This window comes from Passer domesticus, chromosome 13, assembly GCF_036417665.1.
Source record: "Passer domesticus isolate bPasDom1 chromosome 13, bPasDom1.hap1, whole genome shotgun sequence".
Taxonomy (NCBI): domain Eukaryota; kingdom Metazoa; phylum Chordata; class Aves; order Passeriformes; family Passeridae; genus Passer; species Passer domesticus.
The window spans coordinates 17,641,477-17,651,673 of NC_087486.1; the positions used below are offsets into that span (position 1 = coordinate 17,641,477).

The following is a 10,197-nucleotide window of genomic DNA, read 5'->3' on the forward strand; positions in this document are numbered from 1 at the left end:
AGTCACATGTACTCCAAAAACGCTCTGCTCTGAACTCAGCCTGGGTCACGTCTTGGGCTGTAAAAATGCATTTCATTGTGTAAGCACAGAAAGTGGCTGTGGGCAGCGCTCTGGCAGTGGTGAGGCCGGCCGGGGCAGGCTGTTCAACAATTACACCCACTGCAGCTCAAATTCCATCTCACATTTTGCTACAGCAAAAAAGGCTCAGGGGAAGGAAAGGCTGGAGGGGAAAAGTGTTTCACTTAAAACTCCTGGTAGGATTCTGTGCAGTGGCTTGTCTGGCCACGAATCCATCTATTTAGGTGCAAGTGCAAAGCCTGGACCTGCCACCAAGAAATGTGACCTCAAGAGTCTCCTGTGGAGTTTGCTTTGAACCCAGGAGAGACACCCCTCACGCTCGTCCTGGCATCCTTCCAGAGGGAAGAGGGCAACTGAACCTGGATGTCTCTGCCTTGCTGTGTTAAACAGCGTCCATGGCTTTTCTCTGGGTCTTCCCCCAACCAAAACTACTTGCAGGTACTTTTAGTATGACAATATCACCAAAAATGAAGAGTTACCTGTCAAGGGGCAGCACTGTGAGGCTTCACAGCACTGGCACCTTGTGACTTAATTTTGCTTTTGGACTTAAATGTCCAATTATGTGTCTGGGGGTGTTTAGCACCAGTCAGGTAGTTTTATTTGTGACCAAGTTTGGGACACATTGCCACAGCTGAACTACTGGAGAAGCCAAACAGCCTCGAGGAGAGGAGCCTGGTGGCTCCAGACGAGTATATGGCAGTCCTGGGAACAAACCCACACACCTTTTCCTGAAGAAAATCTGGATTCCTTAAAGGAAGGGGTTTAACCAGGAGGCATCAATCCATGAAGAGCAGTTGTCCTGTTGCCGCTGCTGTCCAGGACAGAGCCATGCTGTGGGACTGGGACAGGGGCTCAGTGCCTGTCAAAGCCTTGGGCACTGCCAAAGCCCAGGAGCAGCTGCAGACAGAGCCAGCTGAAGGATTCCTGCTGCCTGCACCAACGCTGCCCGCGATTCATCAATTACCTATCTGCTTAGTCCTTTTCTCCATCCTTTTACAATCTAAATAGCACATTTTATAGTCACTGCTAAGTGATGTGATCAACATCAATTACCTACTAAAAGAGAATCAAGTCTTGATTTAAAATTAAGTGCTGCATTTTCCCATGTTCTTTATATGTAGCCAACAGTATAATTGCAGTGACATAAAAACTAATTACACAACTCCACAATTAGCCCTCCCTCCTAGTGCTGTGATTGTCTTTAAGTATACTGATGAAAAATTACTCCCAGTCCCAAATTACTCTCTCACACCCATCTTCTAATACCTTTTGAAAAAGCCCTCCACCCCATCAGACCAAAGAGAGGAACTTCAGATGCAGAAGGTAATACATGCAGAGTGTATTTTCTTATCTCTTAGACGTGGGAGCAGTTTCAGTTGTGGAATTTGGTTGGGATTGCCTAGGGATGCAGCAGTGCTTCTCTGGATGGACTGAGCACCTCAGTGAGGCTTCCCAAAGGGCCTGGTGGTGGTGTGCCAGCATCCTGAGACAAGCAGGGAGAAAATCCTCTTCCCAGTGCCCCAGCTGGCATTTGGCTCCTGGGCTGCAAGCAGAGAGATCAGTCCCACCTGGCTGCCAGCCTTGGGCTTGGTGTGTGGAGCCCAGAAGGAGGAGGAAGAGGCTGAAGTACAGCAGTACTTTCCCCCATCCAAAGGCCAGGACTTACACCCAGGCAGCAATCACGTAGCTGCCTGAGAAACCATAAACCCCAACAAAAATCATAAACATCAATAAAGCTCTAGTGCACTCCTGACAGGCTTTGAGGGATTTGATTCCAGATTATGTTTTTGAGATATTTACAACCAACCTGGAAAGATTGAAAATATTCAATTACTGGCAAGGAGAGCTGAGATTTGCTTACAGTCAATCTCCTGCCTCCAGGATCTCTGTGGGTGCCAGCAGTGAAGCACAGCATGGGTGAGCAGAGCCGTGGGGATGGTGGCCCAGGCACAGGTCCCCCTGATGTTGCTGATCATCTTTCACTAGATGATTAAGCACTGCAGGTTTAATTTTGGGGCTGGCATGTAGTGGAACACATGGCCTGTTCCTCAGCCATAGTCCAGCCCTCACCTGGGAGGGCTGCACAGCTTGTGGCTGATTTTCCATCATTTCTGCAATGCCATCACTCAGTTGCAGTTGGGAGAGGGGTGGGAAATGCTTTGGCATGATTTTAATCAGCAGAGTGCTTTGAGTGAACGAGGTGAGGGCACCAGTGAGCTCCCTGTGCCTTCTCTGACTTTCTCACCTCATTTCAGCATCAGCCAGGGGTGCCAAGGCTGAGAATTTACACCCTTGTATTTACCTGAAACCTCACTACCTTCCTCAAAACCTGTGAAAAATAAACGGGGTGGTGAAGTAGCCTGTGGCAGGTATGATGTGATGTGTAAAGCCAACATCTCCAGATCATTGTGAATATTCCCTCCTGATCCCCAGCACCCATCCCAGATCTTCCCACCTTGTCACCAGCCCAGAGCACCGAGTGCCACCTCCAGCCCTTCCTCGGACATCTCCAGGGCAGGGCACTCCATCACCTCCTTGGCCCTTTCCACGGAGAAATTCCTCCAGAAGTCCAACCTAACACGATGCACAGAGGCGCGCCAAACCAGGCAATCCTGTCTGTCCCCTCGTGAGGGACAGATGCTGCAGGACGGGGCTGCTGCTGCCCGCAGCCCGGGTCAGGCCGTGCCCACAGCCAGGGAGGCTCCTGCCCGCCCAGCGCAGCCCCGCCTGCCAGGGCCCAACCCGGCACACGGCTCGGCCCGGCGAACCCAGCCCGGGACAGCGCGCAGTGGTGAGTGGTGTTGCTGGCGGCCCGTGCCGGGTCGGGGACCCGCGCTGCCGGCCCCGAGCCCCGCTGCCGGCCCCGAGCCCCGCTGCCGGCCCCATGGGCACCGGCCGCTGCCTCCCCTGCTGTGCCCCGCGCGAGCGGAGCCGGCGGTGAGGCCGTGCCGGGCGGGGGCTGCCCGCCGGGCGGGGGCTGCCCGCCGGGCGGTTCCCCTCAGAGCGGCCGCGGCCGGGCCGTTGGGGACGGTGTGTGTGCGGCCCGGGGGCTCGGCGGGCCTGGCAGCGCAGGAGCGTCTGCGGCTGGAGTGCTGCAGCGGGCCCTGTGAGGGGCACTTAGACCTGCAGTCGGAGCAGGTCAGGGATTCCTTACACTGAAGGGTTTTAAAGAAAACTATTTAAATGGAAGTTTCCCCCAAGGGGCACAGTTTGGATCGTGCCCGGAGCTGCCTGACCCCCCGCCTGCTGTGTGCCCAGGCTGCTGTGGAATAAAAATGTGCTGGAGAAATTGGAGTATCTCTAGGATATTAAAATGGATGTTTCTTCAGGGTGTGCGCTCTGTAACACAAGGTCTGAATTTTAAAACTGTTTTAATTGCTTTGGTATAAGCCTGCATATGGTTCTCTGGCTGGAGAACTGGTGAAATGATGCATTCCACAAGGCCAGGAAGGGAACACTGAGCAAATGGGATTTTGTATATAAACACTGTTTGGAATGTTGCATTCAAATGTTTAAGTTCAGTGGTTGACTAACACTTGCATTAGGAGTGATCTTTGGCAGAGCTCTGGTGCTGCCTGCCTTCAGGAGGGTCAAGTTCTATAGGCACAATTTCTGAAGGCCAAGTTATTTATTCTGCAGTGTTTTTCTGCTAGAACTAACCCAGTCCAAGTACAGCGCAGAGGCAGAGCTGCCTGTGCCGGTGCTGCTCGGTGTACCTGCCAAAGGAGGGTAATCTGCAGAGGCATTTCTGTGGTGGAGCTGTCTGTGGAAGAGGCTGGTCCGTGCACAGCCTGGCAGGAGCCTCTTAAGTGCAGATAAGTGTCCAGAGGACACTCTTTTAGGAGATGATGACACGCCTTGTCATTTACCCAACCTGCTGCTGCAGTGCTCCTGCCTCCCTGTGATCATTTGAATTAATTTGTTCTCTGGAAGTAGCACTGTTAAGGGATGCACTTCTAAGTTTCTCTCTTCTTTCCCCCAGCCCTGCCTTAAAATGACCCAGTCTGGTCCCCTTTGTTTTTCAGCAGCCTCTAGGGCATTTCTATGGTGAAAGTATCCAAAATACTGTCCCAGACACTTCAGTGTAGGAGTCCAGCTACCAGAGGTGAGAGAGCAGTGTTGCGAGTTCCTGGAGGCTGCTGTCTGTGTGACCATGTGTTTACTAAACTTGAAGGGATACAAATATGATTCTTGGGAAGAAATCGGCTGGAAACAATTCCTGGTGAAGTGTCAGAACAGCCTTTGAACCCACAGTGTTGTCCCCATGTCCTGAAGCAGCACAAGAGCAGGGCTGGTGCTACTGCCACCACCTTCTTCATTTTTACAGTGGAGAATTCCTTTAGCCTGAGCAATAAAACACCTGGAAAACTCCAGCACCCCCAAACCTGTCTCTGCTTCTGCTTGGTTGGGCAGATGGGGTTGAAAGCACAGCAGCCATATCTTGAGAATTTGTGAGGCAGTGGAATATTGGGATAAATTTAGGGATAATAGTCAGCCTTTCCATGTGCTAATCCTCTGTGCTACTGACTCCCTCCGTGGCTTTTGTTACCCACCTCAGCTCTTACACTCAGCGTTCTCCTCTGAGAAATAACGGTTGACTCGGGCTCGTGAGGGAGGTGAATCAGCTTTAATCAGGATTTAGTTGATAAGTTCTCAATAGCTGGTTGCTATTTTTTATGAACACGCAGATATTCTTAGCACCTGCAGTGGGAAGTGACACAAGGCTGGGGATCTCTGGGAACCAGCCCTGCCAAGGGAGACGGCGCCTGCTCACCGCAGCTTTGTCAGATCCATGCTGGCTGTGGTTCACGAGGCAGCTCAGCAAAACCCCAAATCCCTCGGAGCCTTTGGGAAATGTGAAATGTTCCTGAGAGCTAAGCCCTGCTTTTGCATGAGATTTGTAGCTTTTGCCCCCTCGCTGGATTTCTCCCAAGCTGCTGGTTGGGTTTAGTGCAGCTGTGTTCTGGTGGCACCAGCTGGTGTCACCTGCTTTGTAGCACCTTGTGGCGATGACTTCAATGGCTTTCAACGACTGTCCCCTCAAATTAAGGTGTCTGGGGTAGGCAGGGCTGGGTCATGGCCCCCGTGGGCTTCAGGCAGTGCAGAAATGGGTGGGGCTGTGTGGGGTGGGAGGGGAGGAGGGAAGCTGTGCCCTTGCCCAGGGCAGCATCCCATTCCCTGCTGGCTTCTCTGCTGCAACAGCGAGGTGGCAAATGAAGCTTGATGAGCTTTGTTTGTGAGGGGTAACAAAGGCCACAGTGGTGCTGGGCCTGTGTTGTGTGGGTGTCCCTCTGCAGGATGAGGAGCTCTGTTGTATTTTGGGGAAGAGAAGGCTGTTGATTTGGCTTTGTCACTGCTGTAGGAGTAGCCAGATGGAGGATGCTAAAATGAAATACCGGGCTGGAGCAGCCTCCTTGTCTGTGCCCCTGTCCTGAGCCAGGTGAATGGTACTTGGCTCCAGGCTGCACAGTGGTGGATGGTAGTGCAGATCTGGACAGGGCCCAGTTCCCTCTGGGCCTTGATGGAATCCCACTCTCAGAGCCTGACAGCTCATCTAACTTGCCCTTGCAGCAAACTGAGCAGGCAGTTTGTCTCTTGCCTTCATAGAGTGGGGAGCCCCATGGCTGGTTCTCCTTGTAGGTAAACCCTGTTAAAATCTGAGAGTTGGTACTGGCCCTGGAGGGAGCAGGGATGGAGAAACCCCTCCACAGCTGGTATGGAGCAGCATGTTTTATACTGCTGACTGCTCTGCTGGCTGGCCAGACCCTCTGGTTTGTCAGTAACTCAGAGCTGATAGCCAGCACAGAGCGCAGAATTAGGTATTTTATGTTCCTGGATCACAGAGTGGTGTTCGGCTCTTTGGAGCTGTGGTGTCACAGTGCTGGCACATTTAGTCTGGTGCCCAGTTTCCCCCAGGTTCCCTCTGTCTGGAGAGCTTTTCCCTGGACTCTGTTTGTGTACTTGATCTCTGTGCCGTTTCCAAGTGCACTTCTTTGCATTGTTTTCCTTGCTTTTCTTTCTATTGATTTGTGGGTGTTTTGGGAACTTTTCTTCAGTTTATCAATTCTGATCATGACCTCCAGAGTGCTTCCAGCTCTTAACTCCTGGGCATCCTTTCAGGTTTTGTAAAAGTGGTTTCTCTTTCATTGTTCAAACGATTAATGCAAAGGTTGAACAGAAGCAGACCTGGGCTGAGCTCCCAGGACTCGTACACAAGGATTTCTCTTGTGGTGACAGGGAATTGCTGATAGCTACCCCTCAAGTGTGTGGGGTTGGGTTGCTTTGGTTGTTTTTTTTTTCTTATTAATGAGCACTGGGCCTCATGAAGGTGAGCTCGGCCAGACCCAGCTCCTCTGGCTTTTGAAAGCATCAGATGGATCGAGTGAAAAGCCTGCTTTGTGCTGGTCAGAGGTGTGACGGGCAGGTCTCTGTAGGGGGATGTTGTGCTTTCCTTCTGAAAGCTGAGGTGATTTTTAAGAGCTTTCATGAACTTTGTTCACCTGGGGATGCTTGCTGACGCTTGCTGGGACTGGCACAGCTCCGAGACAATCCTCAGCCCTGCTTCCCACTCAGAGCTGCCTCAGCAGTGGACTGTGCATGGGTGAAGTTGTGTGCAGCATCTCCTGCTCCCCTTTTCTCTTCATAGGTCTCTCCTCAATGATATTTGGGCTTGTCAGTAGTGGCTAAGGTAGCAAAAATACATTTTTCTCCTCAAGCAATCTGAGTTCCTTGTGTAGTTGCTCTTCTCTGAAAGAGGGCAAACTACTTGCTCTGGAGAAATTGACACTCATTTTTATTCTAAATAGTGTGTCACGGTGGGTGTGGTTGCAGGATACCTCATTGCACCAGGCCTCTGCTGTCACCTCAGTGCCAACTGCTTAAGGAAGAGGAGTTACTTGAGCTGAAATAGATTTCACTGGAGCAAACATCACTGCCCAAGCAGGACCAGCTGTACCCTCCCCGAGTTCTGTGAGTACTGAGCTGCTGGGCTCAGCTGCCTGAAGTTCAAGAATTGGTCCTTTTCTGAAGGTCCTTTTCCATCTTTCTTTGCACATGGGTGTAACTGTGGGGTGAAATTTGGGCTTTACCGAATTTAGGGATAACACAGGATTCCTGTGTGGTGTTCATGTCTTCCTCCTCTCCAGGCTGGTAACTTGTGGTATGCAGCTGTTCACTCCAGCTGTGCCTCAGGGACACCAACAACAGGATGGAGACACTGTGCCCTCTTTGTTCTCCTGTATTGGTCCATGGCTGGTGGTAGAGTCATGGAACCATGGAATATTCTGAGTTGGAAGGCACCTACAAGCATCATTGTGTCCATCCTTGTCAGGATGCCCTGACCTAATTTCAGTTGCAGGGGAGAAAATTCAGTCTCCCTAAAACCTTTCCTATGGCTTCTGTTGGATTCTTCCTCACTTTTCTCCAGGGGGCTGTGTGCTGTAGTTAAATATGGATGGAAAGGTTGTATTCCCCTCTGGATTACGGCTGAATCTCAGTGGTGGATAAATTGCATCCCAAGTCTAGTTTGCAAAGCCCTTTGGGCTTCACGGGCTGCAGGAAGCTGTATTTTATTCTAGATGTGTGTTTGCTGATAAATCTATAGGATTTGCAGACAGCAGGTTGTAAGAGCCCTGATTATCCTGGTTCCCTGTGCAGTCAGACTCTGCCCAAATAATTCAAGTGCCTGCTGCAGAGAGAGGGAAAGGAAGATGGAAGGATGATTTAGAAATCTCTGAAGTAGATGGGGAAAAGATGCATATGTTGATCTGAAGGAGATACCAAGCCTTTAAGCATCTAAATAAAAGTCGGGATGTTTTAAATGGTTGCCTACTTTAAGCCCAAATAATTTCTTTAACGGGAGGTTTTAAAGGTTTAACTTGATTTTAGAATGTTTATTTCAAGTGTTCTTCCATAAAATTAACTTTTTGAATGCAGAATGCTTTAATGTCTTCCGTGTTGGTGCTCATTTGCAAGAAATCTCTGCAGTTATTTCTTATGTACCAGTTAAATCTATCAGCCAACAGATGTCAAGTGTAGCAAAAATGCTATAATAATATTATGGTCTAATAATAGTTATAATGATTCTAATTACCTGGTGCAGCTTTAAAGAGAGGCAGATTCAGAGATGAGTGCAAAGGAGGTGTTTAACTTTGAACTTCCAGAAGTGCCTGTGCTGCCTGTGCCTCCTCCCTACTGGACATCCCCCTCCCTTTATTTCCTCCAGCAGACTGGGAGCAGCACTCTGGTGTGTTTTTAATGTTCAGACCTCATTCTGGCTGTGCTCAAAGAGTGCTGACGAGCTGAGGACGAGCACATTTCCTGCAATACCTGGGAGTGTGAAGCTGCTCATTTTCAGCCTCTGCCCTGCTCTTGGCATGCTCCCCCTGCCTGATGGTTGTGGCACTCATGGATTGCTCCCACCTCGGGAAGGCTGCAAAGCCTCAGCAATCTCCATCCTCTATGCAAGCTGCTTGTGCTGCTGTTAACTGTCAGGGGTGGCTTTGCCACAGCCTGGGAAGCACAAAGCCACAATCTCCTGATAGGAGAGCGTTTGGGGGTGTGCAGGTGAGTGGCTGTGAGTTATTGATCCCTACAGAGGCTTTGGTGTGGGGGTAGGAGAGCACTGGGCTGGTGCTTGAGTGCTGTGCTTGCCTTGCCTTCGACAGTCTGGCCCCACAGAGTCCTGTCAGAGTCTCCTTCCCCAGCTGCTCCATGTGCCAGCTCTGTTCCATCACTCCCAATGCCCTTTCACCACCGTATTTTTCCTTTAGGAAGGCTCCTGGGCTGCATTTGCTGTAGTCCTGTGGTTTTTGCCTGATGTTGCCGAGTGCTGTTAGTGCCTTGGGGTCCCAAGGCCCATTGCTCATTGTGGCTGTAGTGTAATGGATCCCCTCGTGTCACAGCTGCTCATTTAATCCTGTGACATGCAGGGGTGAGGAGTCCCTGGCTCACGGAGCAGCAGCCTTTCCACAGAGGAAGCTCTGCGTGGGCTGGAAGTTGACAGCTTTCAGTGATTATATGCTGAACCTTCTTTGTGTAAATAATTGATTCACAGGCTGATGAGAACTACAGGAACTTGTCTCTCCGTTGCTGCTCCCTGGCATGGACAGCAGCTGGAAATTTACTGTTTTCCTATAAAATGGATCCAGAGGTGCCCATGCAAGGTTTTATTTCCAGCCTGCTTGTAGGCTGACCTGCTCTGCTTTTTGGGAAAGCTCTGTCTGCCAACACCTGCAGCACACCTTGTGCCAGGGCTCGTGCTGCTGAGAGCTCTGCCACCTTCAGCCTTTTCCTTTGGGGAGGTTTGCCTTCTTGCTGGAGTCGTTTTGTGTGTGTTGGTGCATCACCATGGAGATGAGGCCACAGGAGCTGCAGGGCGCAGCCTTTTTCAGGCTCACGTGAAGAAGGATGTGGTAACGGGCTCCTCTTATTTAGGGAAAATGATTTCTTGGAGTAAATACATCATCAAAGAAAATTTGGCATTGGCCCAGGTGTTATTAAGGAGAAGATCTCTTGAAGCCAGAGCTGTGAGGCTCATGCAATATTCACCTGCTTTGCTGTGTTCCACATCAGGCATTGCCGCTGTGCCCAACGCTGACTCACTGACCCACTTGTGCTTTTACTTACCCCGAGATAACAAAGCTCCTGTTGCTTTTCTCCTCCCTGTGTATGTATTTCTCATTCTGCCACAACAGCACCTTCCTGCATCCCTTTCCTTGCCCGCTGAGTGTCCAGGCTTCCAGTGCTTCAAGTGGCTACGAGGCTTCACTTCCTGTGGCTGCTGCTGCTTTGGCCAGGTTTGCAGAGGGCGTGGAGGGTGTGTGGCTGCAGTGAGCTCTCCCCCATGCAGAAACACCTCTCTGGGTTGAGCACACCCCAAAACCCTGGTCTGGTCATGCAGACATTCTTGGGGGGTTGGGGACACTGCCCTTTCCGTGTGCCTGGCCCTGGCACACTCTTTCCTTTCTAGTTTCTGGTACACGGAACCCTGTCAACAAGGTCTGGAAGAGCCCTGTGGCAACTCTGCCTCATTGCCTGGACATCTCATTCCAAACTTCATCTGTAAACATCTCTTTGTCCTTGCTAAAAACACCATCTCTTAATTTCTCTCTGCAGGAG

The 10,197-nt window shown here is 50.7% G+C and overlaps 1 long non-coding RNA gene across 1 annotated transcript; it reads left to right on the forward strand.

Moving 5' to 3' along the window:
* The first annotated feature begins 2,901 nt into the window (after positions 1–2,901).
* On the forward strand, positions 2,902–4,462 carry LOC135280264 (uncharacterized). The gene is made up of 2 exons (XR_010347294.1): positions 2,902–3,216; positions 4,104–4,462. It is a non-coding gene; the product is annotated as an uncharacterized LOC135280264 (long non-coding RNA).
* Positions 4,463–10,197: the final 5,735 nt, after the last annotated feature.